Genomic DNA, 11,867 nt, shown 5'->3' on the forward strand with positions numbered 1-11,867 from the left:
GGATTCCCAAAATTCCCCCGCAGCCACCCCGTCCTTTCCTCGCATGGATCTCCTGCCTCCAACCCCTCCAGATCCCAAAATTTGTCCCTAAAAGCAATTCAAACCCATCGGGAAAACTGCTCAGCCCCCTTTTCAGTGATTCCAGCTTGTTCCTGCCCAGGCTGTACTGCTGGAAAATGAATGTGGGAAGGAAGAGCAGGAAAGGCCACCAGGAGTTCATTATTCCACAAATTTCCTGATTCCTTATTCCCTTTCCTGCCCCACATGGCTCCAGGTGGAGCAGAGGCACCGAGAGTGTAAAGTTTGCTGATTATTGACTTTTAATCAGCTGATAAATTGAGTTTTAATCCCTGATAACTCAGCCCAGCTCTCCAATCCGGGAAAACCAGGATTGCAGGGATATTCCGCCTGCATTTTCCACCCTGGGAGGTCAGCAGGGATATAAATCCACCAAGAAATGAAATGAGGCTCCTTATCCTGCCCTTCCCTGGATGTCATTACACTCATAATCCAGACCTGGAAGCACAAGCACAGCCTCATCCTTGGGAAGGAGGCAAAACCTCTGGAAAAGCAAAACCATAGGAAAAAGCAGGGACCAGCAGGAGAGAAATTCCCTTTCAGCTGCACCCTGCACCCCCCAGCTGAAAAAAATAAGTTGAATTTCCACTCCCAAAAGGCCCCAAGTGTGGCTTCAATCCCAAAATTAGTTTTCCCACACCCCCGGCTCGTTATGGAGCAGAGCACAACAGTAGCAGGCATCCCATTTAAATTGGAGATTCTGACCTTTCTGCTGAGGATCTTTCCAGCCATCTTGTTTCCAGCTTTTTTTATTTATTTTTTGTGTGTGTGCTGGCACTTCCTAATCCTCCAAATGAGATTGGATGCAGCTTTTTCAACATTAAAATGCACTGCATCCTCCTTTTCCAGAGCCCTCAGGTAATTAGAAGGTTTTTTAATGCCCACAAACGAGGGGTGCAGGGCTGGGGAGGAGGGGATTGTCACTCCAGTGTCCCCACAGGGGTGGGGACCCAGAATTTGCCCTTTTCCAGTGAAATCCACCCCGGTGCTGGGCACTGGGAGCCACTGGCTGCATTTCCCTGGATAAGGCTGGTGCCAGGAACCTCCACAATCACTTTTGGCTCAAAACCCAGCGTCCCTGACGTAGGGATTTATCTGGGGACACTTCAGGCCAATGTCAAAAGTCCCTTGTCAATAACCTCGATGGCTTTGGGATTAAAAAACCCCTGAAAACCCTGCAGGATTGGGTCCTTCTGGTACAGCATCTCTGGGAGCAGGGATTGGGAATCGCTTCCATTGCACCATAGTCTGTAAGGGCCATTCTCCTTTTCCATAAGGAAAATAGATTTGCCGTCCCAGGAGGGTCCTGGGAAGCCAAACTTTATTCCAACAGATGGTGATCCCATCAGAAGAGGGATCTGGAATTGCATCTGGAATTGCAAACACCCCCTGAAGAGCTGCAGAGGGAGGGGATATCCCTGTTTTTAGGAAATACAAGGAAGAATCGCCGGGTTTGGGGAGAATATGGATGAGTTTGTAAAGCCCTTGGGCAATGGGATCCACTGGCCCAGCTCATGGGGGGTCTCACCTCGCCCCATTCCCGCAATTCCCAGAGTTTATCCAGAGGGAGGGAGTGCTGCGTGGCCAAACACAATCCCGGGAGGATTAAAACAGCACAATCCAGCTCCTCATCCCCAGGCTGGCCCTGAGGCAGCGTTCCCTGAGCATTCCCTGCGTCCCTCCCGGGTGAATCCTGGCACAGGAATGTGAATCCCGCATGGATCCGGCCCTCCAGGAATGGGGATCCCCGCGGGATGAAGGAACCCCCGTGGATGTGTTGGACACCCCCAGTCCTCCTGGTACCGGGAAAAACCCGCGCTCCCGGCTCGTATCCCTGGATGTGGCTTTGGGAGCGGAGATTCCCAAAAACCTGGGAGAAGGCGCTGCCCTAATCAGGTTCAGGAGTTTCATCTGGAGCCCTTTGGAATTCTCTCCTCACCTGGAGGGAATCCTTGTGCGCCACAGCCGGGAATGCTGAGGGATTGGGATCACAGCAGAAGGAAATGAGGGTCCCAGCTGCCACCAGCATCCCCTAAAATCCTCCCCAGCGATTAAAGTTGGCAATAAAAGGGATGGGAAAAAATTCCCGCTCAAGTTAATCCCTTTTGAGTCGCAATTTTTTTATTCTCAGGCTCGGGAAGTTTTGGAATTAATTATTTTTAGTTGATCTGACAGCACCCAAAAAAAAAAAAAATCCATATACGCAAACAAATATACCCACAGATATATCCGGTGATATATTTATATGTTTATTTATTTTTATATATTTAGCTATGATATATTTATTTATAATAAATATATTTCTATATTATTTATATTTTTATATTATTTATTATCTATATATAAATAATATATACTTTATAATAATATATATTTTGTAATATATACTTTGTAATAAATATATACATATATGTATTTACATTTATATATGTAGCTATATATATTTATTCTAAATAAATATATTTAATTAGAATAAATATATTTTTATACTATTTCTATTTTATATATTATTATCTATACATTTTAATATATAAATATGCATATTAAATATATAAATACATATTAAATGCTTATATTATATATTATATAATATCTATGTTTATTATTTATGTATTATTTATATATAAATAATAAATATATATTTCATGATAATATATATACTTCATAGTACATACTTTATAATAAATATATACATACTTTATAATAAATATATAAGATAAATATACTTTATAATAAATATAAATATATATATATAAATGTATTTACATTTATATATGTAGCTATATATGGAATGTACGTGTTTATATTTATTTATTTATTTATTTATTTATTTATTTATTTATTTATTTATTTATTTATATTTTAAATGTTGGTTTAATCCTTGCTGCCTCCATTCAATAACCCTCGGGCCGGTCCCGAGTGCCGGGAGGATGGAACCGGATTCCCGGGGGGGGGGGGGGGATCCCGATCCTCAGCATCCCTCGCTTTGGGCGCTTTGGCCGGGGCCACCCGAGAGCGGCTTCCCGGCGCTGCCGCATCCCTGAAAAACAGAGAAAAACAAGAAATAAATTTTTAAAAAAAATCTATATATATTTCCCATCGGGGCGGCGGGAGGGAAGGGGTTAAGGCCGGCAGCCGGCGGAGGGAGCGGAGCCGCTGGATGGAGACGTTAAGAAGCGGCGCCCGGCAGCGGCTGCGGGCAGAGCCGGGCGGCAGCACCCGAGCCGGGCCGGGCTCTCCTCGGCCCCAGCGGCACCAGCGGAACCTCCCCGGGCGGCACCGGCACCGGCGGAGCCCCCCCGGCAGCGGGGCCGGGCCGCGGGCAGCGCCCCGAGCCCCCCCGGCCCCGCCGCTCCCGATGGAGGCACCGAGGGATGGATGGAGCCAGGGATGGAGCGGCCGGCAGCAGGGCCCGGGCACGGTGAGGAGGAGGAGGCGGGCGAGGAAAAACCGCTCGGGGGAGGAAGAAGGGATCGGGGGAGGGAGCAGAGGAGCTGCCGGTGCGGGGAGCGCATTGAAACCGGGGCTAAGGGGGAAAAAAAAAATGCAAAAAAACAAAAAGCCCGAATTAACAACCAAAAAATAAGAGGAGAAAACAAACAACACCGCCCCCACTCCCCAGCCCTCCTGCGCAAAATAAAAATTTTTAAAAGGACCGGGGAGCCCGGCCCGCCGGGAATTGCGTTTGGGAAGCGGCGGCTGCGGGAATTTGGGGGGCACCGGGTCCCCCCCCGGCTCTGCGGGAGCTGATGGTTCCCGCCTCATCCCGGCAGGGATTTTTCGCTGGTTTCCGCTGGTTTGGGAAGGGTTTTGCTTCGCTGAGGGAGCCAGGCAGGAGAGAGCTCCCCTCATCCTCATCCTCCTTCCCAGACTTTGTGCAGGAACATCTCCGCCGGGGAAATAAGGAACATAAGGGAACGTAATCCTGCCAGAAGCCTCTCCCCTGTTTATTTTCCTCTTCCCACATCCATGCTAGCAACTTGGGGGAATAATTTAACATAGAGATGAGCAGGGAGAGCAGAGGCTGTTGCAGAGCGGCGTGAAGGTAACCTTGAGCTGAGCCCTGTAAACCCCGGCCTCCGTCAAGGCAGGATTAAAGAAACTTTGCTGGCAATGCAGAGCTGGGAATCCCAGCCTGGCCCTGGGAATTACAGCCCGGGGTGCCCCCACACAGCCTGGCCCTGGCCCACTGCACCTGCTCGTCTGGTGAGTGCTGCATCCTTCCTTCCTCTGGGAATTTAGCTGGGAATTATCCTTCACGAGGGGCTGTCCCTTCCCTGGGCTTGGCAAAGAGCTCTCCCTTGGAATATCCAAAGCTGTTGAGCTCCAGGGGCTCCTCCAAGATAGGATTTATTAGCACTTGTTAGGGTTTTTTTAATGCATATTACTATATTATATATATTATTAGCAATTATTGTGGTTGTATATAGATTGTATTACATGTATTTTATATATTATTAGCAGATGCTATGGTTTTATATTTATTGTTCTATTATATTAGATTATAATATTGTTATATTATTAGCCCCTACCATGGTTTTTATATACATTATATTATAATATTCCACATATTACTAGCAGTTATTAGGCACAGGGAGAATTCCCCAGAGGGTTTTGCTCTGGTTTTTGGGATGCCTTTCCCAAATCCTGGTACTCAAAAACCCAAATCCAGCTGCAGCATCACGGCTGCAGGTACCTGGGTCCAGTGGGGCTCTTCCATGTGAATGTCCCTGTGTTTTAGGGTCCTTGATGTTTGGGATCCTGGCAGATGGGAACCCCCCACTGGGGGATTTGGGGATGGATTTTCCCTCCCAGATAAAAGCTCATTTATTCCTGGGGGATCTTTTCCCCGTGGAAAGCTGTGCCAAGCCTCAGCAGCTCCAGGCTCCCATCCAGAGTCACAATTCCCATGGCTGAGGCAGGATCCAGGAGTGTTCAGCACCATCCCCAGCTCAGTCCAGATCCTGGGAAAATCTCTGCTTCTCCCACCCCTCCTTGGGCCAGCAGGGACTCACTGAGCAGGACAGGCAGCTCTGGGGTGGGATTTTGTCCTTCCCAACGTGTTGGCTCTCTCTGGGGCTGGGGAGGGAGTGTGGGACAGGAGGTGCTGAGGGATGAGCCTGCAGCATCCATGGGAATGGCAGATCCCTCCCTGGATGAGGGGAAGGAGAGGAATCAGCTCTCCTGGGGAAGGAGGTTTTGAGGGAAGTGTTGCACGAAATCCTCCTTCTCACTCCATTAATGTCTGTGGGCTGTGCAAGGCATTGTCTGCCGCTGCAAAAGCTCGTTAGTTAATTGCCCCAGTGCTGCTGTAATCCCAGATTAACGAGGGCTGAGGCAAATCTCCATGGAGCAGACCTGAGCGTGGGATTTGTGGGGAGGCTGGATTCTGCTGTTCCCTACCTGGGGAGCCCTTGGGGGCTCCATCCCGAGCTGGGTGTGCTGGGTGCTCCCATGGGAAGAGGTTTCTGTCACACCCATGAGGGGTCACACTTCCCAAATTCCCCCTGATTGTCCCCATGGATCCCACAGGGATGGGATTTAGGCATGTCCAGCTGGGTGCACCTGGATTTCCATCTCCTTTTGGTGTTTCTCATCATCTCCACATGAATCCTGGGGAGCGCCTGGGTTCTGGTGCTCCAAACCTCGGGGTGAAACCCTTTGGCTGCTGCGGGGTTTGTTCCTCCTCGTTAAGCACAAGGAGGGGAACAGCAGCGTCCTGGCTTTCCCTGGAATCAGGAGCTGCCAGCTCGGGATGTGCCAGCAGCTGAGGCTCAGAAATGCTCTCCCACAGCCACAGGGACGTGCAGGTGTCATGGATGGAGAGCCCAGAGGATTTGGGGAGGGTGAGCAACACAGGGAGGGCCGTGCATCCCTCCAGCCCCAGCACTGCCTCTGGAAAAGTCCATCCCGTGTGTCCCAAACCTCCTTCTCCTCCGGGATTCAGGCAGCTCCGTCTGGGGGGGAGCTTTGCTGAGCCAGCAGCTGGCTCGGATCCAGCTGTGCTTCCCTAGGGAACAGCCCCGGCCTTCCTCCCGCCCCCTCCTCCTCCTCCTCCTCCCTGGGATGCACATCCCGGCTCCCCAAGCCTGATTGAAAACCGTGCCTGGATTTTGCAGGCTGGGCATGAAACCCCCCGAACGTGAGACGTGAAAGCTGCTCGGGCTAAAGCCTGTCACAGACACTCAGCGTCCTCCGAAGGAATTACATCACCTTTTCCGAGGGCTTGAGTGTCGGGAGGGTGGGAAGGAGCGGGAGAGGGAGGCTGGGAGCATCCCTGGGTGTCACTGAGACCCCGCAATTTGGGGCGGCCTCTCCTAAATACCACCCAAAAATAGGGAATTAACGGGGAAATGGAGGTTTCTCAGCTTTGGTCGCATGGACGGGGCTGATGAAGCAGCAGGAATGCTCAGGGAAGGGATGCTGGAAGCTGGCAGGGATGTGGTGGGGGAAGGTTGGGATCCTGCACCCAAATTTAATGACCCTGATCCCAAAGGAGGGAGCTTCCTGCTCCTTCGACAGCCTCACCCCAAACACCCCGGGCAGATGGGATAATGCTGCTGGCGAGAACTGGAACGCCCAGACCCCCGGGGTTGCTGCAGATTAATTAATTAATGAAAATCATAACGATGCTGGCAGGGGAACAGTGAGTCCCACAGCTGGATCCCGGCTGTGCCACCTCATTTCCATCATCCCACAGTTCCCTGGCCCCTCTCTCTGCCCAAATCTCAGCAATCCACAGCGATTTCCTCCCTTATTTCCTTCCCTGCCTTCGGCAGCGCCGGGTGCTTTTTTAAATGATTCATGGCTTAAACCATTTTTCTTTATGAGCTGCTTTTCACACTTGTGAGGGGAATTCAGCCTCCAAGAACCCGGAACGGGCTTTGATGGAATTGTGGGTGGAGGAGCAGAATGTGAAGTAAAAAACTCCCCATTTTCAGCTCCGCTTGGGCCATTGTGGAGGAGAATACCCAGGGAGAGGAGCAGAGCCATGGAGATGGGATTACCTGGGAATTAAGTGGCCTGGAGGCCACACAGATCTTTGCTTTTGGGAGCTGGAGCAGCCTGCTCATCCCAGCTGGGATTGGGTTTGGGAGTCTCTCAGCTGTCCTACAGCAAATTCCCACCACCATCATGGTGATCCCACCCTGTGCCGGCCCACGGGTGTGGGGTTTGGGCAGGAATCAGCATCCCTTGGGCAGGAATCAGCATCCTCAGGGCGGAGATCAGCATCCTTTGGGTAGGAATTGGCATCCCTTGGGCAGGAATCAGCATGCCCAGGGCAGGAATCAGCATCCCCTGGGCAAGAATTGGCATCCCTTAGATGGAGGTCTGAGAATTTGCAATGCCAGGCAGCTCAATGTCATAATTAAAAATGGGGTTAAACTTCCTTAAATAACTTGATTAAACAAAATTGCCTTTCTGGGCCAGGCTGCAGGCCCTGGGCTCGTGCAGCTCTGTCCAGTGAGTGGAATAAGCCAGGGCAGGATCCATCCTGGTCTTCCTGGGTTTATTTATAGCTCGGCCCTGGCAGAAACGGGGCTGGTGCCCTGTGGGCTCTGTCCTCTGGAGAGCACAGGGAGCACTGAGAGGAGCTTGTGCAATTAGCACGACCTCATTTCAGAGGAGCCTTTTAGAGGAGGCCTTAATCAATTAGTCTGGGGCAGCCCTGAATGGATCCTGGATCCTGCTGGGTCTGGATCCCTCTGGATCTCGGTGCCTCACGCCCTGGGAAAGTGCTGAGGCCACCAATAAATCCCCAGAATATTTAAAAATCGGTTTTATATCCATAAACAAAACCAGCTCCTTAATTCCAGTCCAAACTCCTCCATGGACTCCCAGCAAGGAGGAGGATTTGCAAACCCCACAAAATGGAAATCCCCCACAAAAATCCACCAGCAGATGGGCAAATCCTGCCCTGGATCTTCCAATCGAGCCAATAATTCCCTAAGGAGATGTTTTCCCTTTGCAGCCCTGGCTGGTTTGGCCTGGGGAGGGGATTTGGTGGCTCCAGAGGGAAGCCCAGGCTTGGGAAGTGTCTCACCCTTGAGGATGAGGATCTGATCCTGGGATGAGTCTGGGAGCTGCTGACTCAGCTGCTTTTAAGGCTTCCCCCAGAGGAGAGGAGGCACAAATCCATTTCTCAGCAAAACGAAGGCAGAGAGAAGCAGAATAAATAAACTTGGCTTTGATTTGAGGGCGACTGACAGCTCCCTGTGCTCGGCTGGCCCCTGGGAGAGGCGCTGGAAGGTTCTGGATGCTCCAGGTCTGCCCTGCTGGGCTGGAATAATCCTGTGGTTTATCTCAGCTTCATTCCCAGCCACTATGGGGTTTAAATTCAGCCCTGTACATCCCATTTGCTGCTTCCTTAACGAGTGGAAAAGGGTGAAAATCCATTTCCACGGGGCTGGAAAAGAGGATGGGCAACTCCACCTGGAATTTGGGCTGCCCAGACTCTGCCTGGGCAGCAATTCCAGGCTGGCACTGGGGGATGGAGGCTGAAAGTTTGAGGGATGGCTGTGCCCAGGGTGCCCAATGTCACTGGGGGTTTGAGCTGGTGTCACTGGGGTTTGAGCTGGTGCCACTGGGGTTTGTGCTGGTGTCACTGGGGTTGTACTGGAGTCACTCTTTGGTGCTGGGGAGGATGTGGAGCTGCAGGAACTGCTCTGGGATACAGGGACATGGGAATTTCTGGTGGTCCCTGCACCCAAGTGGGTGACTTTTGGTGACAGCAAGTCCAGGGAACCTCCATGCCCTGAGCTCCGTGTCCCATAAATCCTGCACCCCATGGATTGGGCTCTTTCCCCCCATCCTTCACTGCATTTCCAGGCTTGGCACAGGCATTCCAGCACTCCCAGGGTGCCCAGAACCTGCTGTCCCCATGTCCCCATGGCGTGGGACAGGGTCACTCCCTGCGTCACAGCCCTCCCGTGGGGTCACCCCGCTGATGTCACCCCCCCTCCGCTTGCCAGCCCTATTCTCTCGCCGTCCCTGTGATAAGAAATGTTAACGAGGGGGTGAAACTGGATATTCCCGCGGCCTTCTCCTCCTCCTAATGGAATTCTGCTGGTGGTTAATTTGCTGGTTTTAATGGGCCCTTTGTTCTCCCCGGCTGGGGGAGCCACGTGAGGGTGTTTGGGAGGTGGTGCCTGAAGACCAGTGAACCTTGGCGCCCAATAATTGCAGGGCAATTTGAAGACAAGCCCCAAATCCATAATTGATGGGCCCTTCACTCATCGAGCTCCCGCCGCTCCCGGACCTGCTCCCACCTCTCCAGGCGCAGAGGGATGGATAAACCTGGGAAAAGCTGGTAAATTATGGAGGATTCCTCACGCTGGGGACAGCTGACATCGTGCAGGGAGGTGGGTTGGGTGTGGAGTGATGCTGAGCCGGGTATCCCGGGCTGGGATGAGGAATTTGGCTGCTGGTGGGATTATTCTGAGGCAGAGCTGGATGTGCCATTGATGGATGAGAATTTTGGCTCCGGGTAGCATTTTACTGAGGCAGAGCCGGGTGTCCCACTGATGGATGAGGATTTTGGCTGCTGGTGGGATTATAAAGAAGCAGAGCTGGGTGTGCCATCGATGGATGAGGATTTTGGCTCCGGATGGGGTTATACTGAGGCAGAGCTGGCTATCTCAGTGCTGGGATGAGGATTTTGGCTCCGGATGGGGTTATACTGAGGCAGAGCTGGGTATCCCATTGATGGATGAGGATTTTGGCTCCTGGTGGGAGTGTGGTGATGGATGTAGGCAGAGAATCATTCCCTGATCCCGGCTGGCCCCACATCCTGGGAAACCGCTGTGCTTTGGCTCTGGGGGGGCAGGGAGGGATTCCCCAACCCTGGCACTGCCAGCTGGGGGGGATTTGGGGAAATTTTCCCACACTGCAGCTTCCAGGGCTGGGTCCCTCCCCTGGGCTGGATCACAGCGGGTCCTACCCGAGCAAGGGCTGACAGATCATTCCCTGGTGGATGATTCCCTCCGTCCCCTGCTGCCCCAGCAGTTTTCCATCCAGGCAGCCGCGGGAAGGCCAGGCTGAGGCCGCTGCACTGCGCTGGCTGGGGACTGTCCCCGTTTGCTTCATTAGTCCGGATGACAAAGTGTGTCACCGCTGTCCCCCGGCCACGCCGCGGGCTGCGCTGGCACCGAGCACGGCAGGGTTCAGACAGCGGGGTCGGCGACACGATGGGACCCCTGGGGACACCGTGGCGGTGACAGTGGCCGTGGGGACCAGCGGTGGCCGCTCCTTCACCCCAGCGCTGCTGCACGGGGTGGATCCATCCTTAAAACCCAGGATGCAGGGAACGGCGCTCTGGGATGGTTCCCGATACCTCCAGCTGATACTGGGAGCACTGGTGTCCGTACTGGGAGCACTGGTGCCGCCCCCGGCAGCCGGAGCCCATTATCCGCTCCAGACAATTAGCAGAAGCATTAATGGAATATATGCAAATGCGCAGTAATTGACCTGTGACTCCGCAGTTCATGATGGAGAAGGATGAGCTCCAGATGGCTTAATGAGAGTAATTTAAGCCCCTTCTTTATATTCTGTGCCAGAGCCTGGCAGCGCCCAGCCGGGGAGGGGAGGAGGGCAGGGAGGTGGCACTGGGGACACTGGGGACACTGGGGAGCAGGGACAGCCCTGGGGAGGCTCTCTTTGCTCCCCAAACCACCCCGAATCCAGCTCCCATCCCAACCCCGGCAAGGTGGATTTGTTCTGGGTAAAGGGGAGCCAGAATTCCTGGTCAGGGAGTGCAGGAGAGCAGCAAAACACCCCCGGGATCATCGGGCTGGGGGCTGCACTCCCAGCATGGCCATGGTGGTGCCACATCCTGCACATGGAAAGCCCAAAATGCTGCTACTCCGACGTTGCTCAGCCTTTACTCCAGCTCTGTTTGGGGTTGTGCCCCTCCACTGCTCTGCCCCGGCCTCTCCAGCCCTGAGCTGCACGAAATTCCCGCGGCAGAGCCGGAGGTATCTGAATAACCACTCTGGGAAACCAAATTAAAATATTGATGTATAATTCATGCCATATGTTCCACCAATATTTTTTATTTAATCAACTGAAGACAGATGGCAGGAACATAGAGGCCATTAAACTAATGGCACTTTGTCTTTCCATTTATTTCCGTCTCCTTTCCTAAAATAAGAGGAGGCCGTGACAGGCAGCACACCCCGGGCACTGGGATGTGTCAGCAGGGGCATTTCCCACGTGGAATTTTCCCAGGAAGGGCTGGAGCAAATCTCCCATAGCTGGGGGGGAAGGGGGGGGCTGGAAGGAGAGAAATCCAGCTGGATTTATAGGGAAATCCATCCTGGTGGGGCTGGAGGGGACTGTCCCATCTCTGCCCTTCCTGTGCCAAGAGGCACCAGGGATGGTCCTGGTGCTCCTGGGACAGCGCCATCCCGGTGGCAGGGTGGGAATGCCGCCAGGGAATGCTCCTGGCTGGAGGATAGAGGATGGCGTGGCAATCTCCAGTCCCTGGGGATGTGAGGAACTGGAGGGACACTCGGGGATGTTGTGCTCCTGACCCCGTGGGATGCTGGAATATCAACTGGGGTACCCATGCACTGCCCATGCATGGATTTCACCTGGGATCTGCTGCTGCAGAGATGTTTGGATCTCGGGGTGCAATGTGTGTGTGCACAGCTCGTCCTCGTGGGGGTGGAACTGGAAATTTTCCACATCCCAGAGCCATCCCGGAGCACCTGTCCTGTATGATAAGACAGAGATGTGCAGGCTCTGGGATTTGGGCTCACCCCACCAGCCCCGCTCCCACTGCACCCAGT

This window comes from Melospiza georgiana, chromosome 18 (genome assembly GCF_028018845.1).
Source record: "Melospiza georgiana isolate bMelGeo1 chromosome 18, bMelGeo1.pri, whole genome shotgun sequence".
In the NCBI taxonomy this organism is placed as follows: Eukaryota; Metazoa; Chordata; class Aves; order Passeriformes; family Passerellidae; genus Melospiza; species Melospiza georgiana.